Below are 8102 nucleotides of genomic sequence, written 5' to 3'. Positions count from 1 at the left end.
AAGGAGAAAGGTGGCTGTGTGGTAAAGGAAAGAGGCTAGAAACTGCAGGAAAACACAGGCAGTGGGGTGTTGCTGGAGCATAAACTATGACGCTCGCCTCTCTCTTGCTTTGCTGTCAACAGGTCAGATTGGCAAGTAGGGTGACCATCCGTCCTGGTCTGCGGCAAGGTGAGACTTCCAAGGTTAAAATGGGACAGTCTCGGCACATCAGGAACATCGGGCTCCCTATCTTTGTGTATCTGCCAGCTGAATCATCTGCCTGTTTTTTCTTTTGTTTGTTTGGTTTTGTTTTCTAAGTAACAGAAGAATATGTTAAAGATGGGATATGGAGGAGAAAGAAAGGGGAGGTATGATTTTTGTGGCTTGGAAGAAGACACCCTCCATGAAGGATGTGGTTATGCTATGGAGGACTGCTTTCCAGCTCAGGACAAAGGCAGGGACCACGGAGAAGAGGCTGTGCCCTGCACTTGTGAGAATGAAGGGTAATGGCAGATTTCTGGGGTAGAGTCCTTGAAGTGCCTAGTCTGGAGATAGAATGCTGGAAACTGATGGAAGAAATGGAACAGAGGACAAACTTATTGGAATGTCTTTAAAAATGTGTGGTTTCTGTCATCAGTTCATTCGCCATGATATAGATGGTTATCAATAGTTACATTCATCAAGATCTAAAATTTCTACCATTTTCAGATATTTATCAGTCACATTGAGGGTCATTGAAGTGATGTTAGATAATTTCCTCTAAAAGTTGTGTTCTATTAATCCATACAAATATCAGTGTCTACTGCATGGTTTTTATTAATCTTGGGGCCAGATAGCAATTAAACACTCAGGACCTAAGAACATTTTATAATATAGCACTTCATGTAATTCTGTAAGACACTGAACACATTTACCTCTTTTCTTTTGGTCCTTTAAATCAGAACAGTGCTGTGCAATAGAAGTATAATGTGAGTCATATGTGTCACTTAAAATTTTCTAATCATCAAATTAAAAAGTAAAAAGAAGCCAGTGAAATTAACCTTGACACATTTTCTCCAACATATCAAAAATATCATAATTTCAAAACGTTAGCAATATAAAAATTATTAATGAGATATATTACATTCCTTGGCTTTGGACTAAGTCTTCAAAATGTTGTATGTATTTTTCACTTACAGCACATCTTTCATCAGCCATATTTTATCTATATGTAGATATCATAAAACTTACAGTTGAAAAAGCAAATTCATATACCCAACTTGTCACAAACATACTTAAAAGTTTTAAAAGTTTTCCAATGACTGAATTGAGTGTCAGTTTTAAATTTGAAGTCAATTGAGTTAATTAAAATGAAATGAAATTAAAAAAAAAAACCCTTCATTCCTCAGTCACATTAGCCACATTTCAAGGGCTTATTAGCCACATATGGTTAGTGGCTGAAGATTAGAAAACAGAGAAGTAGAAAATATTTAGTAAATGAATTTGAAAGCGGGTACATTTTATTATTCTCCTTTGTCATGCTTTTTTTTTTCTCTTTAGCTGTTTACAACTATAAAAGCCAAAAGACTCTCCATCTTTTTTTGTAGGCATTATTTCCATATACGTCCTGTAGATGGCAGCACTTTCTTCCTGAAACTGTAAGAGGGAGGAGTTGCTAGGACTTGTCACTCAGATTCTGGCGTTTTTCATAGAGTCAATTCTTAGGAAAATTTTTTGGTGGCATAGGTTAGAATCTTTTCAGTTCTATTGTCATTCTGTATAGATGGCTGCTGATTACGGAAACAGTCTCAGCCTCTAATCTAGAAAATTTCACATTCCTCAATTTGGGGTAAAAGAAAAGCAGCTCTAAGGTGAGAGAAGAAAGAGATGCAATTAAAGGACTCCTATCAAAACGCTTTCATTTGCTCAAATCCATATTTTGGAAATGGTGATTCCAAGTGCTGCTTAATAAAACTTTTCTAAGCACATGAGAGGTAGATTTTGTTTTAAAGACTGTGGCAATGTTAATCTGTTTTTTTCATTTTCCAGGCAACTTTGTAAGTGAATGTTTTAGAATGCATACAGTTTCATATTTCTTTTCTATGTAAGACATCCACATCCATTATTAAAACAACTGAACAGGGCTTCCCTGGTGGCGCAGTGGCTGGGAGTCCGCCTGCTGATGCAGGGGACACGGGTTCATGCCTCGGTCTGGGAAGATCCCACATGCCGCAGAGTGGCTGGGCCCGTGAGCCATGGCCGCTGAGCCTGCGTGTCCGGAGCCTGTTCTCCGCAACGGGAGAGGCCACAACAGTGAGAGGCCCGCGTACCACAAAAAACCCCCACAAACAATCAAAAAAACAACTGAACAAATAACATGTAGCTAAAGTTATATATATATGTTTAAAGTTGATGGATTAACATTTTAGCGTCCCTCCCCTCCCCTTCATTTTGTGTTTGTGATAGAAGAACATGAGATAAGAGGGGTACCAGCAATAGGCATTGGAGGGATTCAAGTTGAGTTTCTAAGGACCGATGTGCATTTTTTTAAAACATCTTTATTGGAGTATAATTGCTTTACAATGGTGTGTTAGTTTCTGCTTTATAACAAAGTGAATCAGTTATACATATACATATATCCCCATATCTCTTCCCTCTTGTGTCTGCCTCCCTCCCACCCTCCCTATCCCACCCCTCTAGGTGGTCACAAACCACCGAGCTGATCTCCCTGTGCTATGTGGCTGCTTCCCACTAGCTATCTATTTTACGTTTGGTAGCGTATATATGTCCATGCCACTCTCTCACTTCGTCCCAGATTACCCTTCCCCCTCCCCGTGTCCTTAAGTCCATTCTCTATGTCTGCGTCCTTATTCCTGTCTTGCCCCTAGGTTCTTCAGAACCATTTTTTTTTTAGATTCCATATATATGTGTTAGCATACGGTATTTGTTTTTCTCTTTCTGACTTACTTCACTCTGTATGACAGTCTTTAGGTCCCTCCACCTCACTACAAATAACTCAATTTCATTTCTTTTTATGGCTGAATAATATTCCATGTATATATGTGCCACATCTTCTTTATCCATTCATCTGTCGATGGACATTTAGGTTTGTTCCATGACCTGGCTATTGTAAATAGTGCTGCAATGAACATTGTGGTACATGACTCTTTTTGAATTATGGTTTTCTCAGGGTATATGCCCAGTAGTGGAATTGCTGGGTTGTATGGTTGTTCTATTTTTAGTTATAGAAGGAACCTCCATACAGTTCTCCATAGTGACTGTATCAATTTACATGCCCACCAGCAGTGTGAGAGGGTTCCCTTTTCTCCACACCCTCTCCAGCATTTATTGTTCATAGATTTTTTGATGATGGCCATTCTGACCGGTGTGAGGGGATACCTCATTGTTGTTTTGACTTGCATTTCTCTAGTGATTAGTGATGTTGAACATTCTTTTATGTGTTTGTTGGCAACCTGTATACCTTCTTTGGAGAAATGTCTATTTAGGTCTTCTGCCCATTTTTGGATTGGATTGTTTGTTTTTTTGATATGGAGCTGCATGGGCTGCTTGTATATTTTGGAGATTAATCCTTTGTCAGTTGCTTCATTTGCAAATATTTTCTCCCATTTTCAGGGTTGTCTTTTTGTCTTGTTTATGGTTTCCTTTGCTATGTAAAGGGTTTTAAGTTTCATTAGGTCCCATTTGTTTATTTTTGTTTTTATTTCCATTTCTCTAGGAGGTGGGTCAAAAAGGGTCTTGCTGTGATTTATGTCATAGAGTGTTCTGCCTATGTTTTCCTCTAAGAGTTTGATAGTGTCTGGCCTTACATTTAGGTCTTTAATCCTTTTTGAGTTTATTTTTGTGTATGGTGTTAGGGAGTATTCTTATTTCATTCTTTTACATGTCCCTGTCCAGTTTTCCCAGCACCACTTATTGAAGAGGCTGTCTTTTCTCCATTGTATATTCTTGCCTCCTTTATCAAAGATAAGGTGACCATATGTGTGTGGGTTTATCTCTGGGCTTTCTATCCTGTTCCATTGATGTATATTTCTGTTTTTGTGCCAGTACCCCTATGTGCATTTTTGTATAGCTCGTGAGGACCCCTGGTACAAAACCCCATCAAATTGTGGTGTGTTTTCTTGATACTCTTTGAGTGGCATTTTAAAATCACAGCCTCTCTTTTCTGTAATTATCACTCAGTCTGTCTCCCAAATAGAATCTCAAGGTGCTGGTTGAATTCTAATCATGATTTTGCTTATTTTAGTTTTATAGGTAGAATATTCATAATATAACTAGTATAATAAGTCTAATACCAATGCTTTTGACTCAGAATGTTTACAGTTTTCTTAATGTACTCTTTACTTCTTAAGTTCTAGGATAGTCTGTGAAATGGTAGAGGAGAAGGTTTGAGGAGAGAAAGAGACAATTTTATTTAGGACAGGTACACGTCAGAAGCTGTACAAGATTCTTTTGCATGTGTTTGCTTTTATTACCTCTTCTAATCTAAATAGCAGTTTTTTTATAGCTAAAGAAACTAGACTTGGAGAAGTACTATACCTGTCATTTAGCAAATTTCTAGGTATATTTCAGAAAACCTACCCCAAATATTTTCGTTTCTTATCTTTTTAGCAGAGACCACATATAAGGACTTTCTATATGAAGACATCTGAGGAATTAAAACATGGTGTCATTTCTATAATTTCTTGCCCCATATATTTCTGGTTGTCTTTCTACTATTGCATTTCTTCTACTCTGTCTGCTTCCTTAAGCAGTTTTTTTGTTTGTTTTGTTTTCTTTTTCAAAATATAATATTTACCCTAAGTTCAGCACTTGGCTTCTTTTCCTTTCTCCTTCTTCAATTATCACGTCCGATCCCATGGCTTCAACTATCTTCCTATGTATGTTAATTTCCAAATTTGTGACTTCATTCTTTCTGTTAGTCTGAACAGGATAATTGCTGAACAAATAACATCATAAATCTCAGTGGCTTATTTCTCTCTCACACACAAATTCTAATGCAAATATTCTGCACCTGCTTTCCCGATGGCTCCCCACCAAGTGGTGACTCAGGGATCAGCTCCATCCAACTTACCCTATTTTATGTCTTGGAGCCCTTTAGCAGTCTGGCGATGCCTATGGGCCTCCTCTAAGAATAGTGTTTGTAAATGTGGAAAAGAAAAAAAAAAAGAGCTAGTAACCAAAATTCAAAGTTAATTACAGAATAGTGACAGGTAAATATATTTCAAGATATCTGCATCAAGTGTAATGTGATATGAAATATCTGTGATTTCTATGGGAGACAAAGGCACATTTTGCTAACACTGTTGTAACCACTGACCACATTCATAAATACAGGGAATGCTAAGGTCCAGTTAAAATTCATGAAAATACATTTCCCCCATCCAAGCTCACAGGACTCCCTGAATGGCTTAGATTTAAGGTTCTAGTGGCTCCACAATTACCAAAGACTTCTTGGAGTCCTTTATTAGATCTTATGCATTCAGTTGACTGACAAAGACCTTGTAGGTTAATATGAGACAATTGGGGGCCAAACCAGGAAGGGACATACACCACCTGCAGTCAGAGTTTATGGGCTAGAACAAGTTGTACTGTCTTTCTGAGGAAGAGGGCTAGGAACTGTATTTCAGCTGTGTGTGCAGGAAGGAGGTAAGATGTGGAGAGCATGGAGCAATAATTGCTTCAAGCAAGAATTATCAATGGATGCTAAAACTAAGAAGGAAAAATATGATGAGAAACAGAATATTCTTTATAGCTTTGTAGTACTGCCACACAAGATACTTTTTAATTGGGAAGGGAAAATATTAACTTTATGGAGAGGAAGAGATCTAGCCAGACACGACCTTATCCAAGTAATCAAAGGTGATGTCATCAGTAATGAAGCAAACTGGCACAGGTGATGCACAAAGCAGGAACAACATCATTTCTGTGATGTTCCTGCCCAAAATGCACAACTTGAATTTAGTCAAAGGAAACATCCGAAAAACCCAGGGCTGTCCCCAGACCACTTGAGAGAAAATTCACAGCCCTTGCCCCCTGGGCCCAGCGTCCCAGGTCCGGAGGGAACCGGGCTTCCCGGGGTCCCCCGAGTGCTGCTCGCGCCCCTCTCCCTGGAGGTGTCCAGGGGGCGGGGAGCCCACGTGGGTGGGACGGGGCCGGTGTGGGAGGGGCGGGGCGGGGAGGAGCGGGGTGTGCCCCCGTGTGTGGCTGGGGGAAGCCACTACCTGTTTAGTACTTGCTATTGCTGCACTTCCACTTCTCTCCCAGCGAGAGAAAGACTCGAGTGGCCAGGCCCAGCCGCAGCAAAGCAGCCAGACACGAAGAGAGGGGCTGTTTGCCGGGTGGGGGTGGGGGGTCGCTCTGCGGATGAAAATTCGAGGGCCAGCACCAGCTCCTCCGCATTTTCGTCCTCCAACCAGCAAACCGAGAAACAAACACCCCCAAGAAGAAGGAGAGTAAAGTCAGCATGAGCAAAAACTCCAAACCCCTCTCCACGAGCGCCAAGAGGATTCAGAAGCAGCTGGCGGACATCACTTTAGACCCTCCACCCAACTGCAGTGCTGGTCCCAAAGGCGATAGCATCTATGAATGGAGATCAACCATCCTACGGCCTCCAGGGTCCGTGTATGAGGGTGGTGTATTCTTCTTTGATATCACTTTTACCCCAGAATATCCCTTCAAGCCTCCAAAGGTTGCATTTCGGACAAGAATCTATCACTTGTAGTATTAAGTCAAGGAGTTATTTGCTTGGACATACTGAAAGATAACTGGAGTCCAGCACTAACCATATCTAAAGTCCTTCTTTCTATCTGCTCACTTCTTACAGACTGTAATCCTGCTGACCCCTTGGTGGGAAGTATTGCCACTCAGTATATGACCAACAGAGCAGAATATGACAGCTTGGCCAGACAGTGGACCAAGGGGTACGCTACATAAATTGGATTTTTACAATACTTTACATTATTTGTCTGTCACAGAGAGAGCTGCTTATGATTTTGATGGGGTAGGGGAGGGTGGGAGTTGGTAAAGAGTAGGGTATTTTTATAACAGATATCATTCAGTCTTATTTCCTAAGATTTTGTTGTAACTTAAGGTATCTTGCTACAATAGACAGAATTGGCAATAGCAACGTTTAAAACTGTCATTAGTTCTGCAATATTAACTGAAATGCAGTACAGAGAAGAATAGACATTTGGGTTCAGTTGCTTGTAGTCTGTAATGTGAAACAGCTTAATTTGTACAGGTTACACACATGGCCATTTATGTCAAGTCCTTACAAGACTATACAGTTTTTTGTTTTAAAAAATTGGAATTTGTTTTCCCTTCTTGGAAGGGAACATTGATGTTTAACAGCTTTTAGAGACTGTCATCTCATATATATAAAATGGACACATGGCTATACGACACCGTATAGGAAATGAGTAGTTACGTATTTTATTTTATATGCCAATCTACTTTCTTATGAAAAGATAGAGGTTTGCATCAGAACTTGTGAAAACCTGTAGTAAAATACCTCTAGCTGTTAACTGTAAGACATGGAATAGGAGTTGTTCAGTGGATTGGTTCTATGTTGAGGACTACTGAAGTCTGCATTTGTTACTGTGCTAATAAACAATATTAAAACAAAACAAAACAAAAAAAAGGAAAACCCAGATTGAGAGATAGTCTACAAAGTAGCTGGCTGGAACTCTTCAAAATTGTCAAGATCGTGAACTGTTCCAGATTAAAAGAGGCTAAAGAGACATGACAACTAATGCAAGGTTGATTTTGCATTGGATATTGAATCAGAAAGTGGGCATTTGTAAAACAATTGGTAAAATCTGAATAAGATCTATAGGTTAGACAACAGTAATGTATCTGTATGAACTTACTGATTTTTATCAGAATTCTGTGGTTAAGTAAAATAAAATAACCTGTTTTGAGGACGTACATCCTTATGTTGGCAACTTACTCTCAAATATCTCAGGAAAAAAGAATAAATAGGTAGATAGATAAGTAGGTAGATAGAATGATAGTAAGAATGATAGAATGAAAAAGTAAGTGTGATAAGTTGTTAACATTTGGGGAATCTAGGTAAAACATATGTGGGAATATTTTGTACTATTTTTGCAAAATTTCATTTAAAA

General features: G+C 39.2%; 1 pseudogene; it reads left to right on the top strand.

Annotated features, from left to right (window-relative positions):
- The first annotated feature begins 318 nt into the window (after positions 1-318).
- Positions 319-6912, top strand: LOC132499809 (ubiquitin-conjugating enzyme E2 E1-like; annotated as a pseudogene).
- Positions 6913-8102: the final 1190 nt, after the last annotated feature.

The sequence above is a fragment of the Mesoplodon densirostris genome, chromosome 12 (genome assembly GCF_025265405.1).
Source record: "Mesoplodon densirostris isolate mMesDen1 chromosome 12, mMesDen1 primary haplotype, whole genome shotgun sequence".
Lineage (NCBI taxonomy): Eukaryota > Metazoa > Chordata > Mammalia > Artiodactyla > Ziphiidae > Mesoplodon > Mesoplodon densirostris.
Note: the sequence above shows the minus strand (reverse complement) of the source record. Positions and strands in the feature narration are given on the sequence as shown.